Consider the following 19,477-nt stretch of genomic DNA (forward strand, 5'->3'; position numbering starts at 1 on the left):
TCATTTATTTCTGCTCTAATCTTTATTATTTCCCTTCTACCGGGCTTAATCTTTATTTGCCACTCCTTTCTAACTACTTTAGGTGTAAGGTTAGGTTGTGTATTTGGGACCATTCTTGCTTATTGGGACAGGCCTTAATTTCTTTTTTTTTCCAATATATGAAATTTATTGTCAAATTGGTTTCCATACAACACCCAGTGCTCATCCCAAAAGGTGCCCTCCTCAATACCCATCACCCACCCTCCCCTCCCTCCCACCCTCCATCAACCGTCAGTTTGTTCTCAGTTTTTAAGAGTCTCTTATGCTTTGGCTCTTTCCCACTCTAACCACTTTTTTTTTTCTTCCCCTCCCCCATGGGTTTCTGTTAAGTTTCTCAGGATCCACATAAGAGTGAAACCATATGGTATCTGTCTTTCTCTGTATGGCTTATTTCACTTAGCATCACACTCTCCAGTTCCATCCACGTTGCTACAAAGGGCCATATTTCGTTCTTTCTCATTGCCATGTAGTACTCCATGGTGTATATAAACCACAATTTCTTTATCCATTCATCAGTTGATGGACATTTAGGCTCTTTCCAAAATTTGGCTATTGTTGAGAGTGCTGCTATAAGCATTGGGGTACAAGTGCCCCTATGCATCAGTACTCCTGTATCCCTTGGATAACTTCCTAGCAGTGCTATTGCTGGGTCATAGGGTAGGTCTATTTTTAATTTTCTGAGGAACCTCCACACTGTTTTCCAGAGTGGCTGCACCAATTTGCATTCCCACCAACAGTGCAAGAGGGTTCCCGTTTTTCCACATCCTCACCAGCATCTATAGTCTCCTGATTTGTTCCTTTTGGCCACTCTGACTGGCGTGAGGTGATATCTGAGTTTGGTTTTGATTTGTATTTCCCTGATAAGGAGCGACGTTGAGCATCTTTTCATGTGCCTGTTGGCCATCCAGATGTCTTCTTTAGAGAAGTGTCTATTCATGTTTTCTGCCCATTTCTTCACTGGGTTATTTGTTTTTTGGGTGTGGAGTTTGGTGAGCTCTTTATAGATTTTGGATACTAGCCCTTTGTCCGATATGTCATTTGCAAATATCTTTTCCCATTCCGTTGGTTGCCTTTTAGTTTTGTTGGTTGTTTCCTTTCCTGTGCAGAAGCTTTTTATCTTCATAAGGTCCCAGTAATTCATTTTTGCATTTAATTCCCTTGCCTTTGGGGATGTGTCGAGTAAGAGATTGCTACGGCTGAGGTCAGAGAGGTCTTTTCCTGCTTTCTCCTCTAGGGTTTTGGCTGGTTTCCTGTCTCACATTCAGGTCCTTTATCCATTTTGAGTTTATTTTTGTGAATGGTGTGAGAAAGTGGTCTAGTTTCAACCTTCTGCATGTTGCTGTCCAGTTCTCCCAGCACCATTTGTTAAAGAGACTGTCTTTTTTCCATTGGATGTTCTTTCCTGCTTTGTCAAAGATGAGTTGGCCATACCTTTGTGGGTCTAATTCTGTGGTTTCTATTCTATTCCATGGGCCTATGTGTCTGTATTTGTGCCAATACCATGCTGTCTTGATGATGACAGCTTTTTGGTAGAGACTAAAGTCTGGAATTGTGATGCCTCCTGCTTTGGTCTTCTTCTTCAAAATTCCTTTGGCTATTCGGGGCCTTTTGTGGTTCCATATGAATTTTAGGATTGCTTGTTCTAGTTTTGAGAAGAATGCTGGTGCAATTTTGATTGGGATTGCATTGAATGTGTAGATAGCTTTGGGTAGTGTTGACATTTTGACAATATTTATTTTTCCAATCCATGAGCAGGGAATGTCTTTCCATTTCTTTATATCTTCTTCAATTACCTTCATAAGCTTTCTATAGTTTTCAGCATACAGATCTTGTCCATCTTTGGTTAGATTTATTCCTAGGTATTTTATGCTTCTTGGTGCAATTGTGAATGGGATCAGTTTCTTTATTTGTCTTTCTGTTGCTTCATTATTAGTGTATAAGAATGCAACTGATTTCTGTACATTGATTTTGTATCCTGCAACTTTGCTGAATTCATGTATCAGTTCTAGCAGACTTTTGGTGGAGTCTATCGGATTTTCCATGTATAATATCATGTCATCTGCAAAAAGCGAAAGCTTGACTTCATCTTTGCCAATTTTGATGCCTTTGATTTCCTTTTGTTGTCTGATTGCTGATGCTAGAACTTCCAACACTATGTTAAACAACAGCGGTGAGAGTGGGCATCCCTGTCGTGTTCCTGATCTCAGGGAAAAAGCTCTCAGTTTTTCCCTATTGAGGATGATGTTAGCTGTGGGCTTTTCATAAATGGCTTTTATGATGTTTAAGTATGTTCCTTCTATCCCGACTTTCTCAAGGGTTTTTATTAAGAAAGGGTGCTGAATTTTGTCAAAGACCTTTTCTGCATCGATTGACAGGATCATATGGTTCTTATCTTTTCTTTTATTAATGTGATGTATCACATTGATTGATTTGCGAATGTTGAACCAGCCCTGCATCCCAGGAATTAATCCCACTTGATCATGGTGAATAATTCTTTTTATATGCTGTTGAATTCGATTTGCTAGTATCTTATTGAGAATTTTTGCATCCATATTCATCAGGGATATTGGCCTGTAGTTCTCTTTTTTTACTGGGTCTCTGGTTTAGGAATCAAAGTAATACTGGCTTCATAGAATGAGTCTGGAATTTTTCCTTCCCTTTCTATTTCTTGGAATAGCTTGAGAAGGATAGGTATTATCTCTGCTTTAAACGTCTGGTAGAACTCCCCTGGGAAGCCATCTGGTCCTGGACTCTTATTTGTTGGGAGATTTTTGATAACCGATTCAATTTCTTCGCTGGTTATGGGTCTGTTCAAGCTTTCTATTTCCTCCTGATTGAGTTTTGGAAGAATGTGGGTGTTTAGGAATTTGTCCATTTCTTCCAGGTTGTCCAATTTGTTGGCATATAAGTTTTCATAGTATTCCCTGATAATTGTTTGTATCTCTGAGGGATTGGTTGTAATAATTCCATTTTCATTCATGATTTTATCTATTTGGGTCATCTCCCTTTTCTTTTTGAGAAGCCTGGCTAGAGGTTTGTCAATTTTGTTTATTTTTTCAAAAAACCAACTCTTGGTTTCATTGATCTGCTCTACAGTTTTTTTAGATTCTATATTGTTTATTTCTGCTCTGATCTTTATTATTTCTCTTCTTCTGCTGGGCTTAGGCTGCCTTTGCTGTTCTGCTTCTAGTTCCTTTAGGTGTGCTGTTAGATTTTGTATTTGGGATTTTTCTTGTTTCTTGAGATAGGCCTGGATTGCAATGTATTTTCCTCTCAGGACTGCCTTTGCTGCGTCCCAAAGCATTTGGATTGTTGTATTTTCATTTTCGTTTGTTTCCATATATTTTTAATTTCTTCTCTAATTGCCTGGTTGACCCACTCATTCGTTAGTAGGGTGTTCTTTAACCTCCATGCTTTTGGAGGTTTTCCAGACTTTTTTCTGTGGTTGATTTCAAGCTTCATAGCATTGTGGTCTGAAAGTAAGCATGGTATAATTTCAATTCTTGTAAACTTATGAAGGGCTGTTTTGTGACCCAGTATATGATCTATCTTGGAGAATGTTCCATGTGCACTCGAGAAGAAAGTATATTCTGTTGCTTTGGGATGCAGAGTTCTAAATATATCTGTCAAGTCCATCTGATCCAATGTCTCATTCAGGGCCCTTGTTTCTTTATTGACCGTGTGTCTAGATGATCTATCCATTTCTGTAAGTGGGGTGTTAAAGTCCCCTGCAATTACCACATTCTTATCAATAAGGTTGCTTATGTTTATGAGTAATTGTTTTATATATTTGGGCGCTCCGGTATTCGGTGCATAGACATTTATAATTGTTAGCTCTTCCTGATGGATAGACCCTGTAACTATTATATAATGTCCTTCTTCATCTCTTGTTACAGCCTTTAATTTAAAGTCTAGTTTGTCTGATATAAGTATGGCTACTCCAGCTTTCTTTTGGCTTCCAGTAGCATGATAAATAGTTCTCCATCCCCTCACTCTCAATCTAAAGGTGTCCTCAGGTCTAAAATGAGTCTCTTGTAGACAGCAAATAGGTGGGTCTTGTTTTTTTATCCATTCTGATACCCTATGTCTTTTGGTTGGTGCATTTAGTTCATTTACATTCAGCGTTATTATAGAAAGATCCGGGTTTAGAGTCATTGTGATGTCTGTATGTTTTATGCTTGTAGTGATGTCTCTGGGACTTTGTCTCACAGGATCCCCCTTAGGATCTCTTGTAGGGCTGGTTTAGTGGTGACAAATTCCTTCAGTTTTTGTTTGTTTGGGAAGACCTTTATCTCTCCTTCTATTCTAAATGACAGACTTGCTGGATAAAGGATTCTTGGCTGCATATTTTTTCTGTCTAGCACCCTGAAAATCTCGTGCCAATTCTTTCTGGCCTGCCAAGTTTCAAAAGAGAGATCAGTCACGAGTCTTATAGGTCTCCCTTTATATGTGAGGGCACGTTTACCCCTTGCTGCTTTCAGAATATTCTCTTTATCCTTGTATTTTGCCAGTTTCACTATGATATGTCATGCAGAAGATCGATTCAAGTTACGTCTGAAGGGAGTTCTCTGTGCCTCTTGGATTTCAATGCCTTTTTCCTTCTCCAGTTCAGGGAAGTTCTCAGCTATGATTTCTTCAGGTACACCTTCAGCACCTTTCCCTGTCTCTTCCTCCTCTGGAATACCAATTATGCGTAGATTATTTCTCTTTAGTGTTTCACTTAGTTCTCTAATTTTCCCCTCATACACCTGGATTTTTTTATCTCTCTTTTTCTCAGCTTTCTCTTTTTCCATAATTTTATCTTCTATTTCACCTATTCTCTCTTCTGCCCCTTCAATCCGAGCCATGGTCATTTCCATTTTATTTTGCAGCTCGTTTACAGCATTTTTTACCTCCTCCTGACTGTTCCTTAGTCCCTTGATCTCTGTAGCAATAGATTCTCTGCTGTCCTCTATACTGTTTTCAAGCCCAGCGATTAATTTTATGACTATTGTACTAAATTCATTTTCTGTTATATTGTTTAAATCCTTTTTGATCAGTTTGTTAGCTGTTGTTATTTCCTGGAGATTCTTTTGAGGGGAATTCTTTCGTTTCATCATTTAGGATATTCCCTGGAGTGGTGGGGAACTGCAGGGTACTTCCCCTGTGCTGTCTTGAATAACTTGCGTTGGTGGGTGAGGCCAAAGTCAGACCTGATGTCTGCCCCCAGCCCACCGCTGGGGCCATAATCAGACTGGTGTGTACCTTCTCTTCCCCTCTCCTAGGGGCAGGATTCACTGTGGGGTGGCATGGCCTGTCTGGGCTACTTGCACACTGCCAGTCTTGTGGTGCTGGGGATCTGGCGTATTAGCTGGGGTGGATTGGCAAGGTGAACTGGGGCGGGAGGGGCAAGCCCAGCTCGCTCATGTTTCTGTGATCTGCTTCTGGAGGGGCCCTGTGGCAGCGGGAGGGAGTCAGACCTGCTACCGGAGGGATGGATCCGCAGAAGCACAGCGCTGGGTGTTTGCAAGTTGCAAGAAAGTTCCCTGGCAGGAACTGGTTCCCTTTGGGATTTTGTCTGGGGTGTGGGCAAGGGAGATGGCGCTGGTGAGCGCCTTTGTTCCCCGCCAAACTGAGCTCTGTCTTCCAGGGCTCAACAACTCTCCCTCTGTTGTCCTCCAGCCTTCCTGCTCTCTGAGCAGAGCTGTTAACTTATGACCTCCCAGATGTTAAGTCCCGCTTGCTGTCAGAACACACTCAGTCTGGCCCCTCCGCTTTTGCAAGCCAGACTCCGGGTCTCTGCTTGGCCGGCGGGCTGCCCCTCCATCCTGGCTCCCTCCCACCAGTCTGTGTAGCGCGCACCTCTCTGCCCTTCCTACCCTCTTCCGTGGGCCTCTCGTCTGCACTTGGCTCCAGAAAATCTGTTCTGCTAGTCTTCTGGCGGTTTTCTGGGTTATTTAGGCAGGTGTAGGTGGAATCTAAGTGATCAGCAGGACGCACGGTGAGCCCAGCGTCCTCCTACACTGCCATCTCCGTTTATCGACCTGTCTTTGCGTGTTTTATGTAGCTTATTATGTTTCCTGCACTTGAGAGTACTGCTATATTAAAAAGGAGTCGGGGCGCCTGGGTGGCTCAGTCAGTTGAATCTGACTTCGGCTCAGGTCATGATCTTGTACTCTGTGAGTTGAGCCCCACGTCGGGGTCTGTGCTGACAGCTCAGAGCCTGGAGCCTGCTTCAGATTCTGTGTCTCCTTCTCTGCCCCTCTGTGTCTCATGCTCTCTCTCGCTCTCGCTCTCTCTCTCTCTCTCAAAAATAAATAAATATTAAAACATTAAAAGAGGGGCGCCTGGGTGGCGCAGTCGGTTGAGCCTCCGACTTCAGCCAGGTCACGATCTCGCGGTCAGTGAGTTCGAGCCCCGCGTCAGTGAGTTCGAGCCCCGCGTCGGGCTCTGGGCTGATGGCTCAGAGCCTGGAGCCTGTTTCCGATTCTGTGTCTCTCTCTCTCTCTGCCCCTCGCCCGTTCATGCTCTGTCTCTCTCTGTCCCAAGGATGAATAAATGTTGAAAAAAAAATTAAAAAAAAAAAACATTAAAAGAAAAAAAAAAGGAGTCTTACACTGTTCATGGCCTGAAGTCAGAGTGTTTTTGGTGTATGCTGTGTGCAATCAGCTGTTGTGTTTTGGCTGCTGTCAGTCCTCTGCAGAGCTCCTCCTTGTCTGAAGTGGGGACCTTTCAATAGGTGTGCTTTGATTTGCTTGTTGAAGTAAGTCTGGGAAAAAAAGGGGAAAAACCAGATCCTGCGCCCAAAAAAAAAAAAAAAAAAAAAAAAGAATAAAGGAAAGGGAACAAAAAAACCCAGAGAAACAAAAACTATCAGGTTGATTCCTAAGGAAAAACAAAAAGGAAAAAGAAAATGAAGAAAAGGAAAAAAATGCGTAAAAACAAAGAATAAAACAGCCCGATCTAAAGAAAAGATGAAACGAAATAAATAAAACAAACAACAAACTATGAGCCTGATTCCATAAGAAACACAGAAAGAAAAAAAAAAAAAAACAACAAAGTAAGCCTGGTCCTATTTCCACCAGAACTACAAGTGAGTCTTTAAAGCGCTGGAGTTTCAGAACACTTGGTGCAAGACAGGGCTGCCTATGCTGGTCTTCCTGAGGAGCAGCCTGCTTTCCTTGCTCAGTCAGTCTTGCTTCAGTAAATAAATAGTTTGGGGGAAGGGGGCAGGGGGAAGGTTTGGTGCAAGCACCTCCATTGGTGGCTGCTGTGCTGCTCTCTGAAGTCCATGGCATTTGTGTCAGGGCATAAATAGCATCATCCCAATCTCTTGTCCCCAGAAGGGGATCTCACACTCCCCACTGTTCAAGCAGCCTTCACAGAATAGCAAGGGCAGTTAGCTTACTCTGTGCCACAACTTTCCTGTGTTTTTTTTTCTTTGGTGCATGGCTGGAATTAAAAATAAGATGTCTTAAAGGACCAGGCACTATGTGTATCTGTACCCCCCTCCTCTAGATTAAAGCCTCTCCATGCCATGTCTGAAGTCCTTTGTTCCTGAAAAACAGTAGCCATGCCTGCAAAGTGCACAGAATCTATGGTGTAGCACTGCTAAAAACAGCAAATGTTATATTTGGTCTGGGTGCACCTCCGCCCCCTTCTAATGAAAGGCCTTTTGCTGACACCTTCAGGGTCTTTTGCCTTTGGGGAGGCAAAATGCCCTCTTTCAAAAGTAGTACAGGAAGGGCAGTGTTCTTTCTGAGTGTGCCCCAGAGATCCCTACACCATGCTATGTACTCCAGGTCCAGCTCTTTCCTCCCTAGGAGTGCATGCCACAGCTCTGCTCTAGAGAAAATTGCATACTTCCAAAACCTCAGAGTTTGAGCTCCAACTGCTGTTTGAAAAAAAAAATCTGCTGCACTCAGAAAAAAAAAAAATCTGCTGCACATAGTCCCCAATGTGTGGTCCAGAGAAGTTTTCCTCTTATGTGAACCTATGAGGTACTTTCTCAACCCTTCTCTTTTTCTCTCCCTCCTGTCTCTGCACAGAAAGGGCTCCTTCCCCTCTGGGGCACCACCATTTTGCTCTCCCTCAGTTCACTTCCACACACCTCACACCTGCCACCCCTCCCTAGTTTTTCTTTTTCTAGTTCCTTGAGATGCATAACTAGGTTATTCATTTAAAATCTTCCTTTTTTTTTAATATAAGTGTTTACCAGTATAAAGTCTCTCCTCAGTACTACTTCCACGGTATCCCATAAGTTTTGGTATGTGTATTTTTGTTTTCATTTGTTTCCAGATATTTTTAAATTCCCTGTGATTTCTTCTTTGACCCATTGATTGTTTAAGAGTGAGATGTTTAATTTCCACATATGTGCATATTCTTCTATTTTCCTTCTTATAGTGAATCCTAGTTTCATTCCATTGTAGTCAGAGAAGATAGTGTGTATGTGTAATTTCAATCTTCTTAAAATTAAGACTTGTTTTGTGGCCTGCCATGTAGTCTGTCTTGAAGAATATTCTGTAACATTTGAGAGTAATGTGTATTCTGCTGTTGTTGTATGGAGGGTTTTGTATGTAACTGTTAGGTGCAAGTGGTCTACAGTTTTTTTCAAATCTAGTTCCTTACTGATCTTCTGCCTGGTTGTTTCTCTATAAATGAAAGTAGGGTGCTGAATCTTCTACTCATGTGTGGCTGTCTATTTTTTCCTTCAGTTATGCCAATATTTGCTTTATATACTTGAGATTTCTAATAATTAGGTGCATATATTTTTATATCTTCCTGGTGAATTGGCCCTTTGGTCATTATGTAATGATGTTCTTTGTTTCTTGTGACACGTTTGGTCTTAAAGTTTCTTTCATCTGATTTAAACATGGAATACGTTTTTTCATCCTTCACTTTTAGCCTATGTGTGTTCTTAGATCTAGTGTGAGTCTCTTGTAGACAGCAAGTTGGATATTGTTTTTTTTAATCATTGAGCCAATCTGTTTTGGTGTCTTTTAATTGAGGCATTTAATCCATTTACTCTTAAAGTAATTGTCAGTATGGAGGGACTTCTATTACCATTTTAGTATTTTCTGTATGTCTTGCACCTTTTTGTCCCTCTTTTCCTCCTGCTATATTCTTTCATTATCATTTATTTAGTTTTTGTAGTGACATATTTTGATTCCCTTCTCACTTTCTTTTGTTTATATTCTATAAGATATTTTCTTTGTGGGTACTATTATATTAAACATCATAAAGTTATAATAATCTATGTTAAATTGATAACAACTTCAATTGCATATAAAAATTCTACTTCTTTACATCTCTATACCCCCTGAAAACTTTATGCTTTTTTAAAAATGTTTATTCATTTATTTTTGAGAGAGAGAAAGACAGAGCACAAGTAGGGGAGGAGCAGAGAGAGAGAGGGAGACACAGAACCTGAAACCGGCTCCAGGCTCTGAGCTGTCAGCACAGAGCCAGATGGTGAGCCCCAAGTCACAAACAGTGAGATCATGACCTGAGCCAAAGCCAGACGCTCAACCGACTGAGCCACCCAGGCGCCCCAAACTTTGTGCTTTTGATGACATAAATTACTTCTTTTTATATTGTGTATTCATTAACATAGATTTATAGTGAATTTTTACTTTTTAAAAAAATTCTCTATCATATTTAAAACCGATTTTTATACCTATATTGCAGTACCACAGGTTTCTGTGGCATATCTATATCTATATCTATATCTATATCCTATCTATCTATATCTATATCTATCTATATCTATATCTATATCTATATATATCTGTATGGTTTTGTGTTGCTATTTATTACCTTTTTGCTTTAACCTGAAGGACTGCCTTCAGCATTTTTCTAGGGCAGATCTAGTGATGACAAACTTCCTTAGCTTTTGTTTACCTGGGAGTCTTAATTTCTCCTTCATTTTCGAGGGACAGTTTTGCCAGACATAGTATTCTTTTTTTTTTAATATATGAAATTTATTGTCAAATTGGTTTCCATACAACACCCAGTGCTCATCCCAAAAGGTGCCCTCCTCAATACCCATCACCCACCCTCCCCTCCCTCCCACCCCCCATCAACCCTCAGTTTATTCTCAGTTTTTAAGAGTCTCTTATGCTTTGGCTCTCTCCCACTCTGACCTCGTTTTTTTTTTCGTTCCCCTCCCCATGGGTTTTGTTAAGTTCCTCAGGTTCCACATAAGAGTGAAAACATGGTATCTGTCTTTCTCTGTATGGCTTATTTCGCGTAGCATCACACTCTCCAGTTCCATTCACATTGCTACAAAGGGCCATATTTCATTCTTTCTCATTGCCACGTAGTACTCCATTGTGTATATAAACCACAATTAAGACATAATATTCTTGACTGACAGTTTTATCTTTCAGCTCTTTGAATATATCATCCTTTACCACCTAGCCATCAAAGTTCCTGCTGAGAAATCCAATGATGATCTAATGGGAGCTTCCTTATATGTGATGAGTCACTTATCTCTTTCTGTTTACAGGATTCTCTCTCTGTGATTTTTGAGTTTCGTAATGATGTGTATCTGTGTAGATCTCTTAAGATTATCCTACTTGGAGTTCCTTAAGTTTCTTGAATTTGTATGTCCATATATCTCCTCCAAATTGGGACATTTTTGGCCATAATTTCTTCAAATAGGCTCTGCACTTTTCTTTGTTTCTTCTCCTTCTGGAACTTCCATATGCATACGTTGTTCTGCTTGATGGTATCTCATAAAGTCCTTAGGCTATCTTCATTTTTCTTCTTTCTTTTTTTTTTCTTTTCGTCTTCCAGCTTGGTAATTTTACATGTGCTATCTTTGAGAATACTGAGTCTTTCTTCTGGTTGATCAAGTCTGCTCCTGCATCCCTCAAGTGAAGTTTTTCAATTCAGTTACTATAATTTTCATCCCCAGAATTTCTGTTTGGTTTTTCTTCATAACTTCTGTATCTTTTTGATATTCTCATTTTGCTCACATACCATTTTTTTTTAATTTTATTTAGTTGTCTATCTGTGCTCTCTTTTCTTTCATTGAACATCCTTATGATGTTTTTGAATCCTTTGTTTGATTATTAATATATTCCTTTTCATTTCTTGGAGATTTAATATTTTTCTTTGAACGCTGTTTCTCTTGTTATCAATCACTTCTCTCAGTCTTTGTGGTCGGGTTTCATACAAGGAAGACTTTCATCAGTCTTTCTGCCTAGAGATTCTGGCAACTTCTCAAGCCTAGTCTGGGGATACATCCTTCCTGAGATTTTTATTGTAATATAATTGAAGAGGTTTGCCAGCACCACCCGTGAGTCCCCCACCCTCATGCCTCTGTGTCAGACTGTGGTACTGAAGCCTCTCCAGTACTGTAGCAAGCTAAGATACTGGAGCTCTACCTTAATGTCTGTGTGGGGTACTACAGATTTTGCTGATGGACCAAACCATATTGATGGCTCTTGTTCTTAGTAGTCCCCAACCTGGTGTCCACTTCTTGTCAGTGCTTAAATTCAGGCAAGACATAAAACGGGCCCTGGGAAGTTCCCCCAAAAGTCAAAATGTTGAATGTATGTTCCACCCTTCTTTTTCCCTCCCCAGTGAGAAATTGGGAGCTGGGAGGTTTGTCTTATTATTTACTCTCAATGTTAGGGAGAGAGTCTCTAGTGATTGTGTGCCATGAATTTTCCTACTGTACTTCCATGTGGCTGGTTTCAAGTTCACCTGGGGTTCAAGGACCTCTTAACTGGCTTCTGGATTTCTCACAAACGTAGTTGTTAAGTTGGGTTCTTTGTGGGGGTAGGAGGATCTGGGGCTTCATTATTGTCAGTCTTGTTGTTATCACTCTGTTATGCATTTTTAGGTACAATAAGATCTGTCACATACCATGCCTCCCAATCATTCTCAATCTTCTGACTGTTTAAAGATGCAATGCATTGATTTTTCATATCTGTTATGGGCTAAAATTTCTGTTGGTTAATACAGTTTGATATTCCCAGTCAGGTAGTAGAAAGGACAAGGTGCTATCATGAAGAAAGTTGTTAAAATGTATCTTTCCTGTTATAACCAATTGAGTTCATGCTTGGAAGGAAAACTTGCTTCAAGTACTCAATTACAGATGTAGAAAATGAGCCCCAGAAAATTTAAATTATTTTTACAAGGTCATGTGGCTACTTGTGAGTCAAATTTATAAATTATTAGACTTTGCAGGTGACTTCCTAAGTTCCATTATTTTTTATTTTAGTTTTGAAAGAGAGAGAGAGCAGAGCAAAAGGGGGGCAGAGAATCCCAAGCGGGATCCATTATGTCAGTGCAGAGCCTGACACAGGGTTCGATCTCATGAACATTTGGGATCATGATCTGAACCAAGATCAAGAGGCAGATGTTTAACCAACTGAGCCACCCAGGCACCTCCCTAAATTCCTTTATATTCTTACCACCAGACTCTTTCAAGACATGAAAATGTAGATGCCAGTTTTGATTATCTACCCATTGTTGCTCTGAAGTTGTGGTTCTGAATTTTAATACCAGTACTCTTCATTCTTTTAAGAATATGAATTCACTGTCTACTTTAGTAATGCGTTTTTATATGAGTGTACACAAAAGCAGAATCTCACTGTTTGCCTTCTTCCATATTACTTATCAGGTATGACCCAGGTCTGAGGTGATAACTATTTGGTCTTGTCCATTTAACTCTTATTGACCCACTTGAGATCATATACTTAAACAGTGATAAAGAAAGAAGTAAGCCTTTGGGATTGGCATCCAAAGTTCTGGGGTTAGTGGAGATGGTATTAGCTCTAAACCTTATAATGAAAAGTCAGAACCAAGTTAACTGGCCAAGTAGGAACCCTGACAGAGCTGAAATGGGACCCACAATAGTGCTCTCAATTCTCCAATACTAACCTATGCCAAACATTTTTGAGTAGTCTTGACAAAACTGTAACAGCAATTAAATTTGCCCATTCTTTGCACCTGCTCTCCAAATCTCTTCACCATCTCCTCATAACCTAGTATTCTCCCAGCTAGAGAAAAGCATTTGAAAACACATCTCTACTGAGATGGTATAAATCGACATAATATATGCCTCAGAGGTGGTATTTGCATTTTAGGAAGAGCCTGGAAAGGTTATTTGTGATGATGATGATGATAAATGACTGAAGTCATTGTTACCCAGAATTCCTTTAAGCCTCATTACTAAAGTTAAGCCTCTGGGAAGTTGAGGGTGGAACCCTGAGATTTTGTTCCAGTGAGGCTGCAGAATCCTGGATGTCACCTCCTCAGTCATGTTTTAGCTGTCCATCTGTCAGATGGGAATGAGAATATTACATACTGATTAAATGCAAATGCTTATAACAATGTCACTTAATAAACATTAATGCTTTTGTCTGTGGGCATCAGCAGGAAGGGAGGTAGTACTTAAAGGGAAGTCAATGATGGTAGTGGGGGGTTCAGTCGACCTAATAATTGTTTTGCCTAGTGGTACTCTTGTTTCAGGTAAAAGAAGGAGGCAATAAATTAGAGGGGCTGACAGCAGATGAGTCCCCACTTTTTCCTCAAAGGCAGTGAAGATTGTAAGGGAGGTTCTCAGCTACTGGAAGAACTCTTCTATTTAAACCTCATGAGCATGAGTTGGTATTACTTACTTCTCTCTCTTTTTTAATTTATTTGCTGATATTTAAATATTTCTGTCAGCATATTTAAGCTTTTCATGAAAAAGTAGAATTTAAGTGAAAAGGGTGACTTTTAGATATAAATACTAGTTGAAAGGCAACAAATGCCAGATTTTAGCATTCTTTTCTGTGTCTAACTCCAAGGACCCCAGGAGCAATAGCAAACATATACTGAGCTCCTACTTTTACTTCACAATAGACTAACCACCTCCACCACGAATTAGGTTCTATCATCAGTTCATCTTTTTTTTTTTTTAATTTATTTTTTTTTTAATTTTTTTTTCAACATTTATTCATCCTTGGGACAGAGAGAGACAAAGCATGAACGGGGGAGGGGCAGAGAGAGAGTGAGACACAGAAACGGAAACAGGCTCCAGGCTCTGAGCCATCAGCCCAGAGCCTGACGCGGGGCTCGAACTCATGGACGGCGAGATCGTGACCTGGCTGAAGTCGGACGCTTAACCGACTGCGCCACCCAGGCGCCCCTATCATCAGTTCATCTTGACACATAGTGGGACTGAGGCAGAGAGATGTTAAGATACTTTTCAGCATTAAAGAACTGGTAAATGGCAGAGCCACTTTGTACAGCCAGGAAGCATGCTCTACCGGCTGTGTTGCTTTACATAGCACGTTTGCTCAGTGTCCTTTGAGGTCTCCATTCCTCCTCCCTCTTGCTCCCAGTCTGGGGCCAGCTCATGAAGGATTGCCTTCTGTGGAGAGCTATAATCACCTGGAGCCTCCCCCCACTCTGCAGTTTCTGTCCCTGTCAACACTTATTGGCCCTATATCCTGTCTCTTCTAATCTGTGTTTCTGTCATTGTCCATTTTCTTTCTTGTTTATGAATGAATATAAATGGTTTCATTTGTTTTCCCAGTGCCATTCTCAGCTTTTTCCTCTACCAGGGAGCTAATATAATTTCTGTTGTGACAGATGCCTATTCCCAGATGCCTATTTCCCTATATCCTTGTCTTGGACAATCTTTTATAAGCTCTTGACTACTTGGTCTTGACTATTGACTAATTGCATCAACCTGTGGTTGTCATCAGGTTCATAATTTAAAAATTACTCTTCGTGTTTCAGTTTTCAATCTGATGTGAACATTTAACATGTAAAATCCATTTAAAATAATAACTTAAAACCACAGTTTCAGGTACCATAGTTATTCAGTATTCAATGAGTACCTACTGTGTGCCAGGAACTACAGCAGAAACTGTGGGAAGGGGTGAAGCTGAATCATGTGTAAATCCTTCTCTCCAAGGGCCAGTCCCCAGTGGGCATATTAAGGGATGCTCATGACCTAAAAGTAGCAAGTGATCTAACAATATGGGGATTCAGAGAAAGGTTATACATCTTTTCCTCTCAGTTACTATATGAAAAAATAATTTTTCCTAGAAGACCCCATGCACTGATTCATAATTTGTATGGAACTATCATTTATAAGAGATATTAATCAAATGACTCAAGCAAAACCAAATGATTATTATTACTGGTCCTTAGCTTCATTCCTTCTGGGGCTGATTCCCTGTCTTTAACCTTCCCCAGAAGAATTGACAACTGACTCACTGAAGGCCCATGAATTCACATTGCACCGAGCATACCTCCTTTGTTTTCACTATAATTTTTTTCACTTTCTTCTCTATTTTTTTTCTAAAGTAAAATAAGCTATCATAATTCTATGGTTTTATAGAGAAACTTTTGGGGGGTTTGAGGAGCCAGCTTGATACACCTTTCCATTTCCTCTTAGGAAAGTTAGGAGAAGAGGTGGAATCAGATCAGCCAGTCTGCCCCTTACTTTGTAAGAGAAGCTCAGAGCTGACCTTATTTTGAGGGATGCTGCATACCTGATTTATTGAATGATATCAGTGCTCACCTCTGGGGGCCCAAGGCCAGAACAGTAACCACCAAATATGGCAAACAGAAAGATGAAAGATATTTGTTAAGATTTATACATAACTGGGGAGCAGTAAACTGGTGGCAGATTACACAGAAATGTTTTTGTTACCTGTTTTATTCAGGTTTGACATTTTAAACACCTGCTAGGAAGTACCCATTTATGATTCATAAATGAGGCCCCTTAACGGATAATTTTTTTGGAATTTTGGAAGTAAATTTTGATATATTTCTCTTTTCACAAGAGTGCTGATTTTGTTTAATAGGAATCTTGTACTACATTAGATGTGGTTTTGGATATCAAGGGTCAAAAAAATGGACTCTCTTGCACTGAAGCATAATGTATTTATGCTTCAGAGTTCCGTTTCTGTCCGCAATAAACAAGACAAAGAATCTGTTAACCTCCAGGCTGTAAGTAGCATTCTGAAGAGCAGAAGTCAGCCATGTGCCTCTAAGTCCATCAATGGACAGACCCACCCTGGCCCTACACTCTTCTTTCCACAAGGTCACTTTGACATGTGCCATTTCTTGCCTGTGCATCTGGGTCATTTCGTCAGCTCCTAAGTGATAATTCTAAGATGCTTGTTTTAGCATGCAGAAGCCCCTGGTAGAGTGGAGAAAAATAAATGAACAAGTATGTTCATTGGTTTTGTGACAGAGGCATGTAAAAGTACAATCTACATTATTGCCCTTTGGGCCATGTAAATCTTTCAAGGTAATAAATGTGGCCGATGCTTGTCAAGGCTTACTCAGTACATCTTTGCCATGTTCATTTATGCTGCACAATTTATGAGTTTGTGATTTGTCTCAAACATACTAATTCCAAATTTTTAGGAAATAATAATATCCAAATTCGTAAGGTGGAATTCAGATGAAGAATTGGAAAGTGAATCCATTTTTGGACAAACTGTATGAGACCCAGTAACATCAGCCCTATTTTATACTCTTTTTCAATAGAATCTGCCCCTTTTCACTCAGAGAATCACCATCACCTCCCTCCTTTCTCCCCATTTCTGGCTTCTTTACCTCTGTGTAACTGTTCATCCTTCTACCAACTTAGAATGGTTACCAACCATACCAGAGCTTAATCTTTTATTTTTTTTTTAATTGTGGTAAAATACAGATAACATAAAATTTACTATTTTGACCACTTTTAAGTGTATGTTTAGTGGTCTTGTATACATTCACATTGTTTTGCAGCCATCACTAACGTCTAACTCCAGAATACTTTTCATCTTGCAGGACTGAAACTCTGCTCCCATTAAACACTAACTCCCCATTCCTCCTTCCCCCAGCCCTTAGCAACCACCATTCTGCTTTCTGTCTCTCTGAATTTTATTACTCCAAGTGCCTCATATAATTTGATTTATAAAGTATCTGTCTTTTAAAAAAAATTAATGTTAATTTATTTTTGAGAAAGAGAGAGAAAGAGAGAGAGCAAGCGAATGGGGGAGGGGCAGACAAAGGGAGACACAGAATCCAAGCAGGGTCCAGGCTCCGAGCTGCCAGCACAGAGCCCAATGAGGGGCTCGAACCCATGAACTGTGAGATCATGACCTGAGTGAAGTTGGGCGCTTAAACAACTGAGCCACCCAGGTGCCCCTAGTCTGTCTTTTTTGACTGGCATATTTCACTTAGCAAAACATCCTCAATGTTCATCCACATGTCATTATATTGTATATACATATACACATATATATACATATTTTAACTTTCTGAATATTATGATATTTTGATATCTTAAAAAACCTTTTTTGGTTGAAGAGAGACTGCTCTTTTGGGACTAGCCAATTCTTAGAGATAACAAAGGGCCTAGCCAGGAGCATACCTTTGATATGCAAGCTAACCAATCCAGAGCCTTACTTCCTCTCTCTGATCCTTACACTGCAGGAAACATTGTTCTTCTGCTTAATCATCCCAGGACCATTACAGACCACAGGAAGTATTCAAACTAGTCAGTCCTACCTGTTTATCCTGCTCTCTGTGTCTTTCCCTTGGAAACCCTGTTTATGATCATGGCATAAATGTCTTCTCCTTCTACCTTGCCCTATCTTCTGTATCCTGACCACCGTGGTGTCTTTCCCATGTGGTCCTGAAAGGCATATCTCCTGTCTCTAAGACTTGTGAGTATAATAAACTTTGTTATTTGGAACCTCTTCTTTTGTTGCCACACATGGCTGACCATCACATAAAATAATACAAAACAGTCAGAATTTCCTTCCTTTTTAAGGCTGAATAATTTTCCATATGAATATACTACATTTGGTTTATCTATTTATCCCTTCCCAGGTACTTGGGTTGCTTTCATCCGTTGGCTTTTGTGAATAATGGTGCTATGAACATGAGTGTACAAATATGTTTGTTGTTAAATCTTTGGAGAAGTAGAATTGCTGGGTAATGTAATTCTATGTTTATTTATTTATTTTTTTTAAGAACTGCCATGCTGTTTTCCACAGTGGCTGTATCATTTTGCATCCCCACAATGCACAAGAGTATATTTTTCTGCATGTGCTTGCCACCACTTATTATATTATTTTTTCAATGTTACCATCATAACGGATGTGAAGTGGTATCTCGTGGTTTTGATTTGCATTTCCCTAAGAACTAATGATGTTGAGCATCTTTCATGTGGTTAATGGCCATTTGTATATCTTTAGAGAAATGTCTAAGTCCTTTGACCATTTTTAAATTAGGTTTTTTGCTTATTTGTTGTTGAGTTATAGGATTTCTTTCTATGTTGTGGACATTAACCAATTATCAGATATATGATTTGCAAATGTTCTCTCTGATTCTCTGGATTGCTTTTACACTCTGTTGACTGTGTCTGATACACAGAAGTTTAATTTTGATGTAGATTTATTTATTTATTTATTTATTTATTTATTTATTTATTGTTGCCTGTGCTGTTGGTGTCATACCCAAGAAATCATTGTCAACTGCAATGTCATGATCCTTTACCCTTATGTTTTCTTCTAAGAGTTTCATAGTTTTCAGTTTTACCTTTAGGTTTTCGATCCATTTTAAGTTAATTTTTGTACATAGTGTAAGGGCTAACATCATTCTCTTTCATGCGGATATCCATTCTACCCAATAACATTTGTTGAAGAGACTGTCTTTTTCCCATTTAAATGATCTTGGCGCCCTTGTCAAAGTTCATTTGTCAGGGCCTAATCTTGAGCCTTTGAATTATAAACCTTGAGCCCACCTGTGATCTTTCCCAAGTGCCACTGTCAGAGCCATTTTCTTACAAAGCTCCTTTTACTTTAGCATGGTACTGCTTTATAAGATTATTTGCTTCAAACAATTTCCCTGTTTTGTGTGCACATGTATGCGACCGCCCGTGTGTGTGTGTGTGTGTGTGTGTGTTTATTCCAAACTGTTATTCCTTAAAACCTTCATTGCACACTTAATACTCATTTGGCACTTCCCACTTCAAGTTGTTAAGGCTTTATGTCTGTAGGTCCTTTTTCATTTAATGAGATTAAGAGCTCTGGAAGCCTAAGCTCTAATACCATAAAACAACCAGAAAACTCTCTTGCAAAAAAGTAGGTTCTCAATGGACTGACTTAACACAGGCTTTTGTATGACATCACCAAAGGTTATGCAGTGTCTGGTGGAGACAGACAACTTGCTGAATCCAATGAAGTTGAAGAAAGATGCTACTATTTGTAGTAGTTAACAAATGTCAGTCTAAAATGAAGAACAGTCATTTTATGAAATGTAAACACTACATACATAATATATAGAATAGTGTTGGGTATTTTCCAAAATGCCAACAGCTTTTTGAAGCTAATATGACTTGCTTGTCCTGACAGATGTTAAGAGTGGTTGGTGCGAATTCATAATCATTGTTTTCATTTTCATGGAGGCCCAGAAAACATGGCTTGGGCTACAGACTGCTGGATAT

General features: G+C 39.7%; 1 protein-coding gene and 1 long non-coding RNA gene across 4 annotated transcripts in view; one reads left to right on the plus strand and one right to left on the minus strand.

The window, feature by feature from the left end:
• Positions 1-19,477, plus strand: part of GABRG3 (gamma-aminobutyric acid type A receptor subunit gamma3) — a 718,893-nt gene that overhangs the window by 37,502 nt on the left and 661,914 nt on the right. The window lies entirely within an intron of this gene.
• On the minus strand, positions 1,258-17,443 carry LOC122468357. The gene is made up of 3 exons (XR_006293219.1): positions 17,355-17,443; positions 12,660-12,665; positions 1,258-1,267 (listed from the first exon to the last, which is right to left on the minus strand). It is a non-coding gene; the product is annotated as an uncharacterized LOC122468357 (long non-coding RNA).

The sequence above is a fragment of the Prionailurus bengalensis genome, chromosome B3 (assembly GCF_016509475.1).
Source record: "Prionailurus bengalensis isolate Pbe53 chromosome B3, Fcat_Pben_1.1_paternal_pri, whole genome shotgun sequence".
Lineage (NCBI taxonomy): Eukaryota > Metazoa > Chordata > Mammalia > Carnivora > Felidae > Prionailurus > Prionailurus bengalensis.